General features: G+C 35.9%; 1 non-coding gene across 1 annotated transcript; it reads right to left on the reverse strand.

The window, feature by feature from the left end:
• Positions 1–905: 905 nt before the first annotated feature.
• On the reverse strand, positions 906–1,012 carry LOC145044538 (small nucleolar RNA R71). Its single transcript, XR_013681488.1, has one exon. It is a non-coding gene; the product is annotated as a small nucleolar RNA R71 (small nucleolar RNA).
• Positions 1,013–19,503: the final 18,491 nt, after the last annotated feature.

Genomic DNA, 19,503 nt, shown 5'->3' on the forward strand with positions numbered 1-19,503 from the left:
CCAAAACCTTCACCAACTCCCGAAATGCCCAGACATGGGATATTCTGGACCTCCAAGGGTCCCAACACAGGGTTACAATCGTTTGGGGAACAAGGGTAACATTCAATCTATCCATAAAAGGGTTCCATAAACCCTAATCCTCTAAATACATCACCATAGCAGAGTATACACGAATTCTTACCTGGATAATGTGCTCTCTGTGTCCCCAATCCTCAGAATGTGACCCCCTTGCTGTTCCTTTAGCCAAGCCCTTCTCTTCTTTTCACAACAACTCCTTCAAAATCACCAATGGCCCTTAGCTTTGCTCCAGATGCACACAATCGGTTTAGGGTTTCTCCCAGAAGGCTAAAACGAACAATGACGGCCAATAAGTCCCCTTTATACGTCCCAAACCTAAATGGCTAGGGTTTTCGCTAAACAGCGCAGACTCGCCGAGTCCCTATCTGACTCGTCGATTCCAGTCGTGAACCCGCGACCAGGTCTGCGATCCTACTCGGCAAGTCTGGCTCCAACTCGCCGAGTCCCCCCTTAAAACACCCCCTAAATATAATTTTAACCATATTTGAGATTTCGGGCTGTTACACCCGGGACTTGTGCAACCCGCAATTCCCGTGACTGCTACCTTCGAGCTAAAGGGTCATATCCTAGCTTCACTCAAAGAAATACCTTTTTATGGGAAAGATCGTGAAGATGCCTACAAGCATTTGGATGAAGTCAATGATGTAGCTGATTACTTCAATATTCCAAATGTAACCCGCAAGACTCAACTACTTCGTATGCTTCCGGTAACATTCAAGGGTGCTGCCAAAGACTGGCTCAAGTCACTTCCCCCCGGATCAGTCACTACTTGGGGCAAGATGAAGGAAGAATTCATTGATCACTTTTGCCCACCTTCTAAGATAGCCAAGTTGAAGAAGGCCATTGCAAACTTTGAACAACAAGCTGGAGAGTCGCTATATGAAGCATGGGAGAGGTACAAGAGCTTGCTAAGAAATTGCCCACACCATGATCTAGACAGCCAGCAAGAAGTCTCCATCTTCTATGATGGAGTCAATGTCACAACTAGGCAGTTACTAGACTCGCAAGGCCCACTTACAAAGAATCCGCCCCCGGTGATTAAAGAATTGATTGAAGAATTCTCTAAACACTCTAGAGAATACCATAACCCTAGACATGATGTCACTAGGGGAGCCGCTTATGCTGCTACTGAAGACTTATCCACGGTCATGGCTATGCTAAAAACCATGGATAGGAGAATGGATAAAATGGATCAAACAATCCATGCTATTCGGGTGGGTTGTGAAAACTGCAATGGGCCTCACCTCACTAGAGACTGCGATTTAGATGAGAATGCCAACAAGAAGGCGTAAGCGTGTTACTCGAGTGGAGACCGATATGATGAAGATTGGCGCAAACAAAAGAAAGAGTGGCTCCCTTATGATGAGTACAAGAAAGCCAAGGATGAGAAGTATAGACAAAAAGGGAGATGGTTCTACCAAAAGGAGGAGTTGGTGCAAGAAAGGAAGCCGAGCTTGGAAGATATGCTCACTAAATTTGTAGTTGTGTCAGAAAAAAGGCATAGTGATCATGATGCTGCAATTCAAGAAACAAGAACCATGCTCAGGAACCAGCAAGCATCTATCCACAATATAGAAACACAGCTTGGGCAACTTGCTCAACAACTTAACCAAAGGTCACCGGGCGAGATTCCTAGCAAAACCGAAAATAACCCACGAGGTGCGCACATAAACATTGTCACAACAAGAAGTGGGAAGATAATCACTCCCCTGGCACCTATTCGAACTGAAGCACCCAAGGATTCACAGAAGGATGAGGCAGAAAAGCCAGCAGAAAACCAAAATTTACAATCTGACAGTCCTACTCGCCGAGTAGGACCGATGGACTCGGCGAGTACACCATCAAAAACCGGTGAGCAAGCTCCTGAAAAACCTTACCAGCCTCCAATGCCATACCCAGCCCGAGCTAAGAAAAAGAAGCAGGAAGAGGAGTATCAGAAGTTTCTAGACCACATCAAGACTCTTCAAATCAACATACCTTTCATTGAAGCTGTCATGCAAATGCCCAAGTATGCAAAGTTCCTTAAGGAACTTCTCACCAATAGAAGAAAGATGGAAGAAGTGAAAAAGGTAGTGCTCAATGAAAACTGCTCCGCTGCAATGCTAAATAAGCTACCAAAGAAGAAGGGTGATCCGGGGAGCTTGACTTTACCTTGCCAATTTGGCAACTTGGCTGCTATTCATGCCTTAGCTGATTATGGAGCAAGTGTGAACCTTATTCCATACTCATTCTTTAAGAAGCTGGACCTCCCGGAGCCAAGGCCAATTCGCATGGCAATACATTTGGTGAACAAGACAGTCACCTTCCCAAGAGGCATATGCGAAGACTTACTAGTGAAAGTGGATAAATTTGTCTTTCCTGCTGATTTCATCATTCTAGACATGGAGGCGGATCCACTAGTACCAATCATCCTTGGAAGGCCCTTCCTCAACACGGCCAGTGCTATAGTAGACATGAGAGACTCAAAGCTCACCTTGCGGGTCGGAGACGATTCAGTGACATTCGGGGTGGACCAAGCTATGCAGTATTCTAGGAGCAGTGACGACACGACATTCTCAATAGATATGCTTGAAGAACTATTGGAGGAAGATACACCTAAAGATTCCAACAAGTTTACAGCTTTAGATGAAGCATTTGATCCAGAAAAAGATTTAATGGAAATTGAAAGACTGTTGGAAGAAGCAGAGTATGAAGAGCTATTGAAGCAATCTGAAAGTCCTACTCGCCGAGTAGGACCGATCTACTTGCCGAGTACATCTGAAGAAAAGTCAAAATTCGTGAATTCAGCCACCAACTCGCCGAGTACCTTACCTGCACTCGGCGAGTCCGTCACTCAGAACCAACGAATAGAGCTCAAAACGTTACCAGACCATTTGGAGTATGCTTTTCTGGAAGAAGGCAATAAAAAGCCAGTAATCATAGCCTCTGATCTGTCCAAGTCTGAAAAGGAGGAGCTCGTGCAAGCGTTGAAGAAGCGGAAACGGGCCATAGCATGGAGCATCACCGACATCAAGGGAATAAGCCCATCCTATTGCTCTTACAAGATCAATCTAGAAGAAGGAGCAAAGTCGGTGGTACAACACCAAAGAAGGTTGAACCCGAACATGCAAGAAGTAGTCAAGAAGGAAGTGGTCAAACTCTTAGATGCAAAAATCATTTACTCCATTTCCGATAGCCCATAGGTGAGTCCGATCCAAGTGGTACCCAAGAAAGGAGGGATGACGGTCATAACCAACGAAAAGAACGAGCTAATCCCGACACGAACGGTAACCGGTTGGAGAGTGTGCATCGATTATCGAAAGCTAAACGATGCCACTCGTAAAGACCATTTTCCCTTACCTTTTATTGATCAAATGTTAGAAAGACTATCGGGTCATAGCTATTATTGCTTTCTAGATGGATTTTCGGGTTATTTTCAAATACCCATAGACCCAATGGACCAAGAAAAGACCACATTCATTTGCCCAAGTGGGACTTTTGCATATAGACGCATGCCTTTTGGGCTATGCAATGCACCTACGACTTTTCAAAGGTGTATGACAGATATATTCCACGATATGGTGGAAAAAATCATGGAAGTTTTTATGGATGACTTTTCCGTTTCGGATCTTCTTTCCATGACTGTCTCACAAATCTTGACTCAATGCTTGCTAGGTGTGAGAAAACCGACTTGGACCTCAATTGGGAAAAATGTCACTTCATGCTCAAGGAGGGTATAGTTTTGGGCCACAAAGTTTCCAAAAAGGGAATTGAAGTGGATCGGGCAAAGATTGACACCATTGCCAAATTACCCCCACCAACTAATGTGAAGGGCATTAGGAGTTTTCTAGGACACGCAGGTTTTTATCGGCGTTTCATAAACGATTTTTCCAAAATAACTAGGCCTCTAACACAATTATTACTAAAAGATGCACCATTTAATTTTACTAAAGAGTGTTTAGAGGCATTTGAATTTTTAAAGGAAAAATTAACTAATGCCCCGATCATTATTGCACCAAATTGGAACTTACCCTTTGAGTTATGTGTGATGCTAGTGACTATGCATTAGGAGTTGTCCTTGGTTAAAGGGTTAATAAGCACTTTCAACCCATATATTATGCTAGCAAGACTTTAAACCCAGCCCAAGAAAACTACACCACCACTGAAAAAGAGTTATTAGCTGTGGTATATGCTTTTGACAAATTTCGCCCTTACTTGGGTTTATCTAAAACTAGTGTTTTTACTGACCACTCGGCTATCAAGTATTTGTTTACCAAACAGGATGTTAAGCCAAGACTGATACGATGGGTGCTACTTCTTTAAGAATTCGACATAGAGATACGAGACAAGAAGGGAATGGAGAACGTAGCAGCTGATCACTTGTCAAGGCTAGAGAACCCGCAATTACAAGAAGACAAAGATGGAGATGACTTTCCGGACGAATACATTATGGTGTCAGTGGGAGAAGAGACATGGTTCGCAGACATAGCTAATTATTTAGCTACAAAATACATCCCGAAGGACTATAGCAGTCAACAAAAGAAGAAATTCTTTGCTGAAATAAAATATTACTTTTGGGACGACCCATACCTCTTCCGAAGCTGTGCGGATGGTATCATACGAAGATGTGTGTTCGGGAAGGAAAGCCGGAGAATACTAGAGCATTGCCATAGCGGGCCCACGGGAGGACATCATGGAGCACACTACACCGCAAAGAAGATCTTTGACATTGGGTTTTATTGGCCTACAATCTTTAAAGATGCAGCCCAATTTGTCAAAGAATGTGATGCTTGTCAAAGAGTGGGAAACATTTCATCTCAAAATGAAATGCCCCAACATAGTATCCAAGTGTGCGAGGTGTTTGATGTGTGGGGAATTGACTTCATGGGACCATTTCCCATGTCCAAAGGAAACAAGTACATAACGTTTTGGCACAAGCGTTACCAACAAATAACGGACGAGTAGTGGTGCAATTCTTGAAGAAGCTATTTTCACGTTTTGGCATTCCGAAGGCCCTAATAAGTGACCGAGGCACACATTTTGCCAATGATCAATTGGAAAAGGTGCTAAAGAAATACGGGGTTACCATAAGTTCTCCACATCATACCATCCACAAACTAGTGGACAAACCGAAGTGACAAATGGAGCCTTGAAGCGAATTTTAGAGAAATCGGTGGGAAGCAACCGCAGGGAATGGTCGGATAAGCTAGATGATGCGTTATGGGCTTTTCGTACAGCTTTCAAAACACCTATTGGTACTACACCATATAGGTTAGTTTATGTAAAGCAATTCCATTTACCGGTCGAGCTAGAGCATAAGGCGTTTTGGGCTTTAAAGAGGTGTAACTTCGACATGGAAGAACTAAAGAGCAACCGGTTGATGCAAATGAATGCCCTTGAAGAGCTAAGGAATGATGCATACTCTAGTTCATGGCTTTATAAAGAGAAGACCAAGAAATGGCATGATAAAAGAATTAAAGATAAAGAAATCCATGAAGGCCAAAAAGTGTTGCTTTTCAATTCACGATTAAAGCTTTTCTCGCGCAAACTCAAATCAAGGTGGGATGGTCCTTTTCTGGTGAAGACAGTGTTTCCACATGGTGCTATAGAGTTGTTATCAAGAGACGGCACGCCCTTCAAAGTCAATGGTCATAGAGTAAAAAAATATGAAGAAGGAGTCCCCCGGAATGAAGGAATGGAAGAGTTGCTGCTGGAAGGGGTTGCAACTACGTAGAAGGGGAGGAGTCCAGCTAATGACTCCATAAAAAGAAGCGCTTCTCGGGAGGCAACCCGAGTCTCAAGTTTGCATTTTCTTTCCTTTTCTTTATTTTCATATTTTTTTCATTTTTCTTCATCTACTTTTATGCCCATAACTGCTTGAGGACAAGCCATGCTTAGAGTGTGGGGTGGATGGTTTAAAAACATGAATTAATACACTAATTTTTCTAAATACACAAAAATTTTCAATCTGTGACATTTACTCGCCGAGTAGAGTCGTGTACTCGGCGAGTAGATGCCTGGTTAAGTTCAGATGATGTTTAAAAGCACTTCTACTCGGCGAGTAGACCCATTCTACTCGGCGAGTAGCCAGTTTAAAAAGAGTGAAACATAAATCTGTAAAAAAAAGGGGTTTTCACCATTCCATCCCATTACTCTCCGTGCAGCAGCCTCTCAACCATTTTCAAATTGCTTTCAAGATTTCTTCAATTTTCTACTCAATTCTCCCTATTCAAGCAAAAAGGTAACATCTTTACCCTTTAAATTCATGAAAGGTTTGATTTTTATCATAGATTTGTCCAGATTTTAAGTGATTTCGGATTTAGGGGGTTTTCCTCAAACTCTAGGGTTTTGATTTAGTCACAAATTAGATAATGTTAGGAGTATTTTCTTCAAGATCTACGGTTAGATAAGTAATTACAACAAAACCCTATGAAAAATTTGGACTGTTGGACAGTCTACACAGATCTGGCACTCGATCTATCATGGTGTTCATACTATTCGCCGAGTAGAGTCGTGTACTCGGCGAGTAGGTAATAGTCAGACCCAATTTTTTTTGTTTTTAATTACTGGTTGTTGTTTGTTTGTGTGTTCTTGATGTTTGTATGCAGGTATCATGGCAAGAAGGGGTCAATCTTCGCGAGGGGGAAGCCATGGTGATATGCTATGGCTATCTTTTCAACAAATTACTTCCAAATCGTCAAAAACAAGAGCCCTAAACAGACTGGAGGCACTCAGGCAGAAGGAAATTCACCTTCCAAATGCAGTGGATTGGGGGTGGATGGGAAATGTTGGGTTGGAAGAAGAACTCACCCCGTACTTGGTAAAGGATTGCAATTTGGGATATGCCAACATAACTTGTGATGGGTGGTTGCAGTTATTTAAGATCCAAGAGCCGGTTTATGCTGAGTTGTGCTGGGAATTTTTTGCTACCATCTCCTTTCGAGGTGGTAGCGAGTTCTATAATCCTAACACAATCTCTTTCTCTTTGGGCGGGGAGTTGCGACAATGCAGCATGGTGGAGTTCTCATGGAGGTTGGGTGTTTATGATCAAGACATGGTGATGACGGACTATTTTGAAGCTTTCTTGGAGAATTGTCACAAAGAACTTCCCGAGGAGGTGGTGGCGTCTACATGGTGGAACACAATTGCCAATCGAGTCTACATTCCTTCCACCGCGCAAGAAGGTCACATTCGTTCTCCGCTCCACCGACTCATTCACCGGTTTGTGGCTAGTACAATAAACATGCGGAAGGATGGGGACAAAGTCCCCACCCTTGACATCTTCTACTTGTGGAGCATCATCACTCCAGACGTTTTTTGCAACTTTCCTTACTGCATTGCCAAATTCCTTGCTGAGGGGGCGGTCAAAGAGAAGATCAATTCAAAGATAAATGGAGGCATGTTTATTACCCGACTGGCCAAGTCATTTGGGATCTTGGATTTGCCACAAGCTCAAGCACTAACGGTTATCCACCCTCCACCATTCAACACTGCACTTTATAGGAGGGCACGGATAGTTGAGAAGTTTGGCAATTCCTTCACTATTTCACATGAAGATGAGCCGGCGGTCCCCGAGGAGCCGGGAAGGCGGGTCCAACAAAGGAGCGAACGGGTGCGGGAAGATCCACCGGTTATTCCGGTGGAGGACAATGATGGTTGGAACCAAGTAGAGTACCGAAACTACTTGGATGATATTAGGCAAGGGGTGAACTACACTAATCAATCTTTCTAATACCTCTTTCAACAAATGCAAATTGCCACAAGACCTGGACCCGGCTATCCCTATATCATGAATTGGGATGAGAGGATGAGAAGAAGAGACAGAGAGGGAGGAAGTGGAGCAGGAGGAGCTGGAATGGATGATGAAGATTGAAGAATTTGTTTTGTTTTTATGTTTTATGCTTATGATGTTTTGTTCTAGACAATTGTTAAACACTTTGGATTTTTATGATGGGTGGATTATTATTATCACTGTTAGTTGTTTATTTTTTCAGGGATTGAAGATAGGGAAGCATACTAACTAGTGAGGGTCGAGAAAGGAATGAGAGATTTTCAAGCAATTATGGAGTTTTGTCCTTAGGATTGAGTCTGTGAGAGTCGAGGGTCATAGGGAGTATTGTTGCTGAAGGAATTAGAGTGAGGGTCAGTTTACATTTCTAATTTCAACACCAAAGTCGAGAGAAGTAGCAACTAGACCAATTTTGGAAAAACACTCACTACTCGCCGAGTGCACAAACTCTACTCGGCGAGTACATGCAATGTTACACGATCTTATTTTGCATCAAGGCCTACTCGCCGAGTCCACGATACTACTCGCCGAGTAGCCTGCTACTTTTGGATTTCCAGAATTGCTTTGAGCACTTTCACTGCAACATTCATACACTCTTTGTGAGGGATTGCTACTGGAGACTTTCTAACGACCTTGTTCCGTGGAATTTTCGAGCTGTCAACCACATGAGACGCATGACACCCGTGCCATGGATGAGCTGTTCCCATGGCTAAAGTCAATTGAAGAAGGAGCTGAAGAAGAGAGTGTCAACCTATCAACTGCTACCCCAGGGGAGTTTGTTCCAATTCTCTCTATATTTGCATTTTTATTTTTGCATAGTATGCAATGAGGGCATTGCATAAAATAAGTGTGTGGTAGGGGGTTAGTCACATTTTAGAAAATTTAGAATCTTAATTTAGGCTAATTTTAAAAATTGTTGCATACCAAAAATATGACTTAGGGATTTAATTTAGAAAATTTTGGTAAAAGAAAATTAGGATTCCATGTTAGAATTATGTTGATAATTGAATGAAAACCCAAATGTTTAGTTGAGCCTATACACGTTCTAGTGCATTTGTGGCTTCCTTATTTCAGTGAAATCATGAGACAAAAACACGACCTTGCTCAGCCTGAGGGATGCAATACGTTTAGCAGCCTAAACCTGAAATGTATCCAGGAAAATTGTTATCATTAGCCAATAAAGGTTGAGATTGAGCGCCCTTGCTTAAGCATGTAGGGATTTGAGTGAAAAAAGTGAGGAATACATGTAAAAAAAAAGAGAGAATTACTAGAAAAGTTGTAAGAATTTTGGAGCAAATAAAGTGAAGATCAAAAGATCAAAATTCCAAGAAATTCAAAAAGTTGAAGATACCAAGAAATCAAATCAAACAAGGTGGTGAATTCAAAGAGATCAAAGATAAAATTATCAAGGAAGTGAAGAATTCAAAGAGCTCCATAGTGGTATCGAAAAGTTGTAATTCTAGATTATGTATGCTTGGGTTGCTCAATTAAAAATACCTTGAGGGTAAAGAGGTTTTCTGAGGATGGATTCGGAGGGTTGCATAAAATGAGCATAGTTCGGGGTGAGTGGGCGAATGTTTATGCGGATTGTGAGTATTTGAAGTATGGGGGGTCCTTAGGAAAATTTTAGACACAAATGCATGCGTTGCGGTCTTGGCATAATGGTTGGGTTAGATTGGAGTTATTATATGTGATTCTAATATGCTTAAATTTTAGTTTTGCTTGGGGGCAAGTAAAAATCAAGTGTGGGGTATTTTGATATGTGCATAATTAGTTAATTATTTAGCACATATTCTTAATCATTTTTAATTAATTATGTGAACAATGTGGACAAAAGGTACTTAAAATGGTTTGAATTTTGTTTTCAGTCCAGAAGACATGCTTGGAAGTAAAAGGGAGCAAGGGAAAGCAATTGAAGACCAAAGAATGAAAATAAGAGACAAAAGACCACCTACTCAGCGAGTAGACGACTCTACTCGGCGAGTACACGAGGATGTTCCAGAAGATAGCTACGATTCCTGATTCAAGACGGATAACTATGCACCTACTCGGCGAGTTGGTCCTGCTACTCACCGGGTACACCCTGTTTTGAGATATCTATAAAAACCGAATCTTTATCCAATGGGGCAACATTCCTGGCGATTTTTGAAGGTTAAGCTGCGACTAAGAGCCCTAGAAGACGCTGAGGAACCCTAAGCTTCAATCTTTTGAAGAATTCAAGCAACTAGGTTAATCCTACCACTTAGATTTAGGAATTGAATATGTTTGATCTAGTAAAACTTGTTTTTGTGTTTGTTTCTACTGCAACTATGAACTAAATTCGTTCTTGTTTCTGTTTGGGGAATACCAAGGAACTCCTATGGTTTAATTATTAGTTTTTTTTTATTGTTTATTGGTGATCTATTAAATTAAGTTTGTTAAAGAACCTTATGCATTAATCACTACTATTTTCTGTTAATTGGAAGACAATTAGGCTGCATGAACATCTCTTAGTTGTTAACCTCATATGTCTATGTGAACACTAAACCATATGCTTAGAAGTAATGATTATGAAACTAAGATTAATAAGACAATAGGAAGATTAATGTGTGAGCTTGTTTGAGAAACCATCAAACAAGAGGTTAATTGAATTAGTAACTTAATTGACCACTATAAATCTTATTTAATCCAAATCATTAATCTAGGGAATTAATTAGTTTAAACACTTGATCACCGCTTAAATTAGTTAATTGTCTAAGGGTTAGGAGTAATGAACATGAACCTAACCATTATAATTGGTAACCAATAACAATTCATCTATCATAAATACAAATAACCATAGGAGTGAATTGGTTGAACCTAAATAGATACATCTTTATCAAATTTGGTGAATTAGTTGTTTGATTTAGTTATTTAGTTAATTTAGTGTGCTTAAGTTTCTAGTCTTTCAAAACTAGAAGAAACCCCTTTACTTTTATTAATTGTTTTAGTTAAAATTAGTTATTAGTTTAATTTTCCGTCCCTGAGTTCGATACCTTACTTACTAATCTATACCACTAAAAGACAGGTTCACTGCCTTTGTGTGCTAAATTTATTAATAAAAAGTAGGGATAAAACAAGTGCATTCTACACACATCAATTACATAATTCATATGGTATGAATTAATAAGTCGTCTACAACTTTTTTGGACTAGTTGAAAACATTTTGTCTTTTACTCAAAAGATAAATTTTATATTTTATAAATCTTGAGTTTATAAAATTTAAACTAACTTTTTCCTTTTTTATACAATTTTTGAAATTTGAATAAAAAGAAGAAAAGTATGGGCTTTCCATTAGTTTGTTCAAAAGTAATGAAGCATGAGAGACATATTTATGATATGGGGACATATGTGCTCAAAGTTTTAAGACCTAATGATTAATACTTTCACTTTATACATATAAATAAGGGGATTGCATTTGGCTAGGTGATTCATTCCTTTCTTGATGCAAAATTTGAATCCTCCTTCTCTTCTCTTTTTCTCTCTAGTTTTGGATAGAAAACTTGAAGAACACTTGCATCTTCATGCCCTCCTTAAGTTCATATTGGTTATGAACTTAAAGCTTAAGGGTTTAAGAGTTTTGGACTAGCATCTAGATCAAGTTGAGTCATTGTTGGTGTCTCAAAGGTTTCACATTCTTCATCAACTTTCAAGCCTCCCAAGAGGACCCAAAGAACTACAAATGTTGTTATTTCTTCATCTCTTCTTTGGTTGGTATTTTAATCTTTCTACAACTTACAAGAAGATCCTTGGTGGGTATAAAATGTTTATGTTATTTCAAAAATTAAAGTCTTCCGTTGCCATATTTGTCAACTTTATGAAACTATTTTTGAACTAATACCCAACAATTGGTATCAGAACCACCTTGCAAGTTTGGTTAGATTTTTTATTTTTGGAAATATTAGTTTTTGGAGAATATGGATAACTTGTTTTTGTATTAAAAAATAAGTTCATACATATTTTCTATGACAACTTTTTTGTTATTTTATGTGACAAAAGTTTCATGCATATTTTGTCATTTAAAGTTGTTTTAGAAAAACAAAGGTTGTTTGACGTGTATATTGATGTATATGATGTGCATAAACTAGTCAAGGACCAATGTGTTGTTATGTTGTTGTGTTGGTTATTTTTGTTATAAAATGGTTGTAATAATTTATTTATTCATATGGTATGTAATAATTAAATAGATTAGCTTTTCTTGGTTATTTTTGTATAGTAATAGATTAGTTTTTAGAATTAATTTATTTGTATAAAAATGTAACAAAAAATCAAGTTGGCACCATTTTTTGAAGAAAACGAGCAATTTTCAAGTCTAAAAGGTGTGCAAGATTTTCAATGACATTTTCTGAAAAGTGTCACTAATGTTGTTCACAAAGGGTTGTTGGCTTTTAGCGATAGTTGCTGAATTTGAACATTCAAGAAGTTTTTCCAATCTTTTGCAAGCAATGGATGTTTACTCAAGTGGGAGCTTCTTCAACAACATTACAAGAAATTTTTTGATCCCCTTACATGTCCCTTTAGGAATAGACTTGGCAATTTTGTGTTGGCTCATAAAATTCTCATTAGTTTGTTATGTTTATGCACGTATCTTTTTATATGTGTTTGTGTTGTTTATTTTATGTAATTATTATGTGTGTTTGATAAATTAGTTTTTCACAAGCTAAAATAATTTTGTACAAAATAAACATCACATGGAGTTTGGGGGTTATTCAAAATTAGACATAAGATGTAACAAGTTATTATTTTAAAATAAAACCTGGTTTTATAAAATTGTTAGTAAAGACAAATTTTGAAATACTCCATTATAAGTTTTAAAATGGTGATTTTTATAACTTATACAAACTCCAAATATATAAGTAATAAAATGAAGTTTTATTATAGATATAAAAGTTTCAAATGCATTCAAACTTAATACTGGTTATTAAAATTTAATTGCGTCAAATTATATATAAAACTAGCTTTTTATAGAACCTTTAAAAGTGATTTTCTTTTGAAAATTTATATCATGGTTTATTATATGCATGTAATAACCATGGTATCATATGTTTTTTAAACTAGAATTATAAAATATATAAAGACCCTTTTTACAAACATCAAATCTATGAAATCATTTTGAATAACACCCGCACGTCTCTTGTATGCACTAGTGTGATAAATGATACCTAACCGCTTAGTTTTATCTTTTGATGGTCGGGGGTATTCGCAATTTCTATAACCAAGTTATAGACCGATTATACAAGTTTTTCAAATTGCACGATCTGATCGGAAATCTTTTGTGATAAATGATACCTAAGCAAGAGAGTTCTGAGGCATAGATGGGATCAAACATGTCTAATTAAATTTGTTATTAGCGATCCCATAAATCTAGGAAATATATAGTGAGGTATAACTGATAATCAATATCTACCGAGTTGAATTCAAGTGGATGGGATGAATGATACCTAACCATTTATCTATTTTGCAACTTAGATCCTAGACTTTTGGTAATTAATGTTTTTTGAAACTAAAAGGGTATTAATGATTGAAGATTAAATATTGAAAATACTAAATCAATATTGTATTTAAATAATCCTTTCTCATTATCATGAATTGTCTTTTTCTTTAATGACTAAATGAAACAGTAACATTCAATAGATAAAACTTCAATGAATGGGTTCATATCTTAAGAGACAATCATGTAAGAGATATGAAATTGTATACACTTAAAGGTCCTAGTCCTAAACTAGTTGCTTTGAACAATTAAATCTGAACATGATACCTAGTAAAGGCATCACTGTGATGCTTAAGATGTTTCTAACATAAAGCTAGGAATAGTTATTCATGACTTCTAGGAAGTCTTGGATAATTTAACACACACACACACACACACACATATATATATATATATATATATCTGATGATATAACAGGTCAAGCAATATTCCAATAAATACAGTGATATTTTATTTAAATCTAGTTTAAACATTGGAATGAAGCAAGGCTAAAAGAATCACCTTGTGTGATCCAGGAGGCCTATGTTTTATGGATTGAACACCTTTAAGCCCAAGAAGTCTACTAAATCCCACATAGATGGATCTTGTTTCTTTTGTGTAGAAACTAGACATTGGAAGAGGATTTACTCCTCTTCTTTGAAAAGAAAGTTTGGAAGATATTAGTACTTCTTGTATCTACTAGATAAAACTCATACTTTTTATATAACACTTAGGTACTTGGTACTTAAATGTTAATCTAATATTTGTAAATGGCTTGCAAATATTTATTAAAGAGTAACAAGGTTGAGCACAAGCAAGTTGGAACTACACTCTAGGAGTTTAATTTATTATTTATGCTTAGAATATAAATGACTTGTAATGTAAAACAATATTTTTTTTGGAACAATGTATGTTTTAATTTAACATGTCTAAACTGATGTCTCGGTTATTTTATTCAAATGTTTGATAATTTACTTAATCATTTTTCATAACGATAATATTCATATTTTGAAATGATTAACTTCTATTTATGAGACTAGATCTCTTAATAGAATTGTGAAGTAAATATCAACATTTTTATAGATAAAATTAAGTTTTATATGCAAACACTTTTGATTTAAACTTGTTTTAAATTAAACTCATCGTTGATATTGTTATCTTTATCATATAAATGGAATTCACATATTTCAACTTCAAGAAATGGATCTTTGAAGGAAAATAATGTAGTTTATTTGACATATGTGAACCTTATTTATATGTAAAGGATTCTTAATGATATTTTCACTAAAGTGTTGAGAAAATAATTAATGAAATATATACTTTGGTGTATGACTTCATTTCTAATGAATGTATGAGATTATGCACAAGATACCAAATCAACTTTATTAAAAACTATAGTAGTTTTAATTAGATTTTACGTGGTAAAACATAATTGTAAAATCTTTGTTGAAGATTTCAAAAGTTGATATACAAACCGGTAAGAACCATCTAAGGCCTTAATGATAATAAAAGATGAATTAAATCTTACTTGGTATGATTTACTTTCTAGTCGGTTGAAATATCATCCTTTAATCTTTTTGGGATAATACTTCAATCACGAGTAATTGTATCTTGAATACAAATACCAATTAATAAGTAGATTATACATTTTATAAGATTAAGTATGGAAAGGCTCCATCCTCATCTTACTTAATGTTTTATGGATTTGAAACCGATGTTGGACTAAAGCTTCTAAACCCAAAATCTACTAAATACATATTCATAAATGTGGCTTAGATTGTAATATGCAAAACCACCAAGAATAGGTTCTCTTATTCTTGTGAAAGCTAAGTTAATAGAAAGCAAGCTTCTAAGTTAATAGAAAGTAAGATTCTAATCTCAGGGTTCTTCCATCAACGAAGTTTTACTCCCCAAGCACAAACGATGTGTTCTCTACCCTTAATCAGATGAGGTACTAAAAGAAGCTCAAAGGTGTTGGTGAATTCAATAAGAACCAGTTACCATCTGTCTGGCAATTCGTGTGCCATTTCATGATTAGGCGCCTCTCAGGAAGGACTGGAGGGACCGATAATATGGGAATCAAGCTCTTGGGGATCATATGGAGTATCTACACCGAAAATGCATTGAATTATGGGAAGATATTGTGGGATGATTTCCTACAATACATCTCCAAAGAAGCTCCAAAAGAAGGTTTGATCGACCACCTTTTGAGATGTTGTATGGGAGGAGGTGTAGGACCCCGTTTTGCTAGGGCGAGGTCGGGCATCAGATCATGGGGAGTACTTAGGTGGTACTCAAGACTACTATGTTGATTCAGTAGGTGCGCGACAGGTTGCGGGTCGCGCACAACCGATAGAAGAGCTTTACAGACAGACTGGATTTTCCTGACGAGCTCAGTCAAATCCACAACACTTTCCATGCTTCTTAGCTTCAGAAGTTTGTGGCCAATGATTATGCAGTTGTCCCTTTGGATGATATTCAAGTTGATGATCGCCTGAATTATTTTGAGAGACCAGTGGTGATCTTGGATAAGAAGACGAAGGACTTGCGTAATAAAGTGGTGTCTTTGGTCAAGGTCCAGTGGCAACATCAGAAAGGTTCCGAATGGACTTGGGAGCTCGAGGTAGAGATGTGAGAGCACTACTCTGATTTATTCGTGGCAATAGAATTCAATGACGAAGTCTAGCTCAAGCGAGGGAGAGTTGTAACATTTTTTTTCCATGTATTCCATTTTATGCCTTTGGTATGTAATTCTTTTGCAATTTAGTCCCTTTTAGTATTTTTTTTAGATGAAGTGCGTTTTCATCACGTACGCTTGGGCATATGTATTGTACGCTGGCGTACGTGGCCTAGAACAAAACCCTAATATTTAGGGTTTGTGCACTATTTAAACACCATTATATCTCAAAAAACCTTTCTTTCATCATCCTTCACCCTTAATATCGACTCTTGTAAACCCTAATCCATTTTTGAGCATATTTGAGCATTGAGTGTGTATTTTAGTGATCTTGAAGGACAAAGAAGGAAGATGAGACCATCTTAGAAGAGTGAAGCACTTTGAATACAAGAGCATATCACCATTTTGCACCAATTGGAGATAAAAAGCTCTGATCTTGATGAAGTTTTACTTAGATCTTGTCTAGCCATGGATTGTGTTCATTTTTTGGTCCCATAACCTTAATGTATTTAAGTATGCATTACTCTAATTCATTTGAGTTATCCTTTCAGATGTTTTGGAATGTTTAGAATCATAAAAATATAATCTTGGTCCCTATTTTCCCCCATGTATGGACTAGGATATCTTAATGAGTTAAGAAGTTAGAGTTTTTTGTATTGAGCACTTAATAGCCATGCAAGATCATAAAGTTGAAAACTTTACGATTAAGGACATCATTTGAGGACTAGATCTAGATTTTGAACGAAAGAGCTTAAGAGATTAAGCTCTTATTAGAAAGGAAGAGTGGTATATACGTACGCCAGGTATACCAAAGGGTACACTATATGTACAAGGTTTGCTCCCCGATTTTTGGTCAATGTGTAGTACGTCGTGCGTACGAGTTGAGTACGCCCAGTGTACTTAGCTGGGTTGACTCGATTGACTTTTGACTTTGACCAGGATATGGCTAAGTTTGACCTAGGGCTATTTTGAGTATTTTGAGTTGTAGTCTAAGTATTAGTCATTGTTATATGTAAAGGTGACCGTTAGATTTGGTATTCGGAGTAGTGTGTGTTGCAGCTTTTTCGTTTGTTCGTAAGGTGAGTCTCCTCACTGTATCCATGGGTCGAAGGCACCAATGTCGCCCCATGATTCAACAGAATGCTAGTTGTTGTGTGACATATATGTTTGTGTGATTGGGTTGAAATATACCCTAGGGCGGGACCCATTGTGGTATGTTCGAGTTGAAATATACCCTAGGACGAGGCCCATTATGGCATGGTCATGTTTAAATAAACCACAGGGTGTGGCCCACTATTGTATGATCGGGTTGAAACAAACCCATGTTGAGGCCCACTATTGTATGATCAGGTTGAAATATACCCCAGTGCGAGACCTTAAGGCGGGGCCCATATTTGCTTATTGGGTTGGAATATATCCCAGAGATAGACCCAATTGTATGTTTAGTATGTGGTATTTTAGGGAAACTCACTAAGCCTTGTGCTTACAGTTTATGTTTTCGTTTTCAGGTACTTTAAGTACAAAGGGGAAGAGCTTGATGTGATGGCACAACATCATCCCATTATGATTTTCGCATTTTTTGGATACTATTACTTCGATGGTTTTGATATTGTACTTTGTGAATGTTTTGGAACAATTTGATGATCGAAATTATTGATTTTAAAAATGAAATTTTTTATCACTCTTTTGGGTTATTACAGTTTTTGTTTGGAGGAGTGCTTGTGTTTTGATCTATACTCGGTTGAATGTGAATTTGGTTGAGTTATATGTAAAAATTGAAATTGAGAAAAATGTGTAGGTAAAAATTATATATATATATATATATATATATATATATATATATATATGTATATATATATATATATATATATATATATATATATATATATATATATATATATATATATATATATATATATATATATATATATATATATATATATATAGACACACACACACACAAACATACTAGGCGAATCACCGCGCATTGCGAGAGAATAGAATTATATAGTTAAAATAATAAATTTTACCAAATTATTATTTAAAATTTCTACTTTGAAACAAAATGTTAGTAGTAAAACAGACATATAGTTAACATATTAGCTTTATTAAACATTATAATTTAATTTTTAAGTCATTGTGATATATACAATTATTTGGTAATTTTATAAACCGTTTAAAATTGTGTAAATTATATATCAAATAAATGATAATATAACAGGTAACAAAACGTATGAACAAAAATATAAACTGCAACTTTTAGTAACATAAGAATAGAAAAACATCCATTATAACATTTATATTAAAAAAGATATATATATATATATATATATATATATATATATATATATATATATATATATATACAACGAATAATAAAAAATATTAAAAATAAACACTATAACTTTTAATAACATAAAAACACTAAAACATCTATTATAGTATTTATATTAACTCTTCATATTTATCTCTTCAAATACATTAATCTTTTTAATGAGAAAAACTTTACAACCTCATAAATAAAGGAAAATAAAAAGTTATTAGTGATTATTAATTAATAATCATAAGTAAAAAATTCTTGAGTTGTAACTAAGAAATATACAATAATTAGAAAACATTTGAGTTGTAGTGTGAGTTTCAAATGAATGCGGTACTTGGAAATGTATATTTATATTTATTATTATTATTATTATTATTATTATTATTATTATTATTATTATTATTATTATTATTATTATATTCTTCTAAATAATTGGTTTTGATGCATCATTTTAATCCCTTCAATTATTAAACATAAATATATATAATTATAAATTTATAACCTACATAGGTGCATATACATGTTAAACAAATCATATATAATATATATATATATATATATATATGTCATGCAATTCTTGTCATAGTAATATGGATAAATTAGTTTCATATGAAGAACATATCATGATAAGTCTATCATAATTACATATCAAATGTTCAAAATTATGTTATCTTTTAAATATTGTCTTTTAAATATATTATGTAGGATAACCCAACAAAAAAAATAGAAAATAAACATAATCAAAATAAAAAAACTACAATCAAATAAATAAGTGCATTGCGTGGTTGAATATATAAATAAAGATGTTACATAAACATACTTTTAAATCAAAAGAAAAAAAATAACATTCATCAACTTTGTTCAAACAAAAAAACTAATATCCATTTTATGAATCTTTTTTCTCCATTTAACATCATTCAACCATAGAAACTTGATGATAATTCTTCACTAACCTGAAATCAAAATATTTTTCTTGAAAAAAGAAGCAGAAAGATATTACAATCAAAACATTGATGTTTGGAGAGTCACGTTCAAGATTAAGTAATACACACAAATCATATATAAGATTAAATGAGAAACTGATTATAAAGAAAGAATAGAAAAGCTTCATTTGTTTTGGTTGAAAGAATAAATCATATTACAATTACTATCGATACGACATAACTCATTTC

The sequence above is a fragment of the Lactuca saligna genome, chromosome 4 (genome assembly GCF_052625555.1).
Source record: "Lactuca saligna cultivar CGN05327 chromosome 4, ASM5262555v1, whole genome shotgun sequence".
NCBI classification, from domain to species: domain Eukaryota; kingdom Viridiplantae; phylum Streptophyta; class Magnoliopsida; order Asterales; family Asteraceae; genus Lactuca; species Lactuca saligna.